This window comes from Brassica oleracea, unplaced genomic scaffold, assembly GCF_000695525.1.
Source record: "Brassica oleracea var. oleracea cultivar TO1000 unplaced genomic scaffold, BOL UnpScaffold00887, whole genome shotgun sequence".
NCBI classification, from domain to species: Eukaryota; Viridiplantae; Streptophyta; class Magnoliopsida; order Brassicales; family Brassicaceae; genus Brassica; species Brassica oleracea.
This window is the reverse complement of record NW_013617501.1, coordinates 13,504-15,975: the sequence shown is the minus strand read 5'-3', so window position 1 is coordinate 15,975 and position 2,472 is coordinate 13,504.

Genomic DNA, 2,472 nt, shown 5'->3' with positions numbered 1-2,472 from the left:
TGCATTTGATCAAGATTTAAGCTAGGCCAAGCTTTACATTTGGCCAAGCTTTACATTGTTCATTAGGCCATACATAAGTTTCGGCCATGCCAAATCTGAATGGTTCTAGGATTCTTATAGATTTCGGCCAATGAGTAATTTTATGATCAGATTTTAAGTTTTAAACAAGTTCAAAGAAATGACAACATAGAAATGAAAAACACCAAAGCAAAGAACACAGAATTTAGATTACAAATGTCGAAATCATTCTTCAGTCTTTTAGACAATCTGAAGTTTCATAATCCATAAGATCGTCTTTATCATGATTGAAATCGTTTTCATCATCTTGATAAGTCATATGGGCTTCAGGATCTTCCCTTTCAAACTCTCTTGATAGAGATCAATTAGATGCTTGGGAGTCCTACAAGTCTTAGCCCAATGATTGCCCATACCACATCTATGGCACATTGATTTGCTTGAAGTGGTCGAGTGTTGAGGTTTAAATGAAGAGCCACGTCCGCAACCATGACCTCGTCTAAATGAGCCACGGTCACGCCCATGGTCTCGACCATGTTGATTCCCTCGCCCGCAGCCAAAGAAGCTTCGACCACGGCCACATTCATTCCTATTTCCTCGACCACGGCCATGATGGCCGTTTCCTTGGACGTGATGGGATTTTTTATTTTCCTCTGTGGTGTGTGCTTCAGGTGGTGGGGCTGAGCCAGGAGGTCTCATTTCACTGTTTCTCATCAATAATTCATTGTTCTGCTCAGCGAGCAAGAGACAAGAAATAAGATTAGCATAGGTCGTGAAATCTTTCTCACGGTACTGTTGTTGTAACAGCACATTGCTTGTGTGGAAAGTGGAAAAGGTTTTCATATCCTGATCCGTAATACTTTCACCACACAGTTTCAATTTTGAAACAATCTTAAACAGTGTCAAGTTATACTCGTCCACGGACTTAAAGTCCTGGATTCTGAGATTCCTCCAATCAAACCGAGCCTTTGGTAAGATCACCGTTTTCTGGTGATCATATCTCGATTTCAATTCATTCTAAATATCTAAAGAATTCTCAATGGTCAGATACTGATCTTTGAGACTCTCAGTTAGATGATGGCGAATGATCAAGATGGCTCTGTATCGATCTTTCTCACTGGCATTATTGTCCTTGGTGATACACTCACCGAGTCCCTCGGATTTCAGGATGATCTTAGCCTCAAGCGATCATTGAAGATAATTATTTCCAGAAAGATTTAGGGCAGTAAAATCCAAGTTGTTGATTTTTGACATCTGAAGTCATATATTGATAATTTTAGATCTTTAGGATTAATTTCAATGTTCAAACAAAGCAATAAGCCTTACGGCAAAGAAACAAGCCTCACGGCCAAAACAGGAAACAAGCCGCACGGCCAAGGATTCAAACAGTTCGTTTTAATGCATTCAGTGCATTGTGTAATTGCAATCCTAGCATAGATGATTTCTATCAGTTCATATGATGCAATCAATACGGCAATGCACAAACATCAATCACAAGGCCAAGTCAAAGATCAATCATACGGCTATTTGATTTCAATTTAATACCACCCTAGCATAAAGTTCTAAGTGTAATTGCAATCAATCAATGTGATCAGTTTATGTATGAATGATGCAACAAGCCCCACAACCAAGATATGATATGATCAAGTGATTTTAATTAAAACTATCAATGCTATCAAAATAGGGTTTCAATCAATTCAATATCAAATTCGAGATTAAACAATCTTAGCAACAGTTCTAGGTGATCAAAACAATCAATTCAGATTCAAATTCAAACAATCAAAATGATTTTCAAATTAGGGTTTAGGGTTTCGATTTTGATCTTAGATCAAAGGAGTTTGATTTGAGATTCAAAACCATTAAGGATTTCGATTTTAATTGATCAATAGATCAGTCTCGATTTAGGGTTTGGGGTATCAAACTTTTGAGATTCGATTAACTCATTACGGTTTGATCTATTACCCTATGGTTTTGATTCATAAAGATTAGGATTTTAGGGTTTCATTCTTTATCAAACAATCCAAATTCGATTATACGTTTTTAGGTTTCGAATTACCTTTAACCTTAGATGATTGTTGAACTGGACCACCAAAGAGATGAACCGCGAGCTGATCGGGAACGGAACGCGAGCTGTCCAACGTGATGATCGAGTCGCGAGCTGATGTTGTCACGAACGGAAGCACGAACGGATTGAGGCTGATCGGAGACGCGAGCTAGAATGGATCGAGTCGCTTCTATCGGGTCGCGAACATCTGATCGGGAACGCCTTGATCGTCTGTCGTGAACGAGCTATGAACTCCTTTTGATCTGAATGGAAAAGAGAGTTTGATCACACGGACAGCAACTCCTCTCGGCTTGAACTCCTTGTTGATATTAGATTTTAATTCCCACGGCTCATGAAACAACACGAGGAGCATTAGATAACATGAACGCCATAAGCTAACAAGATAACATGAA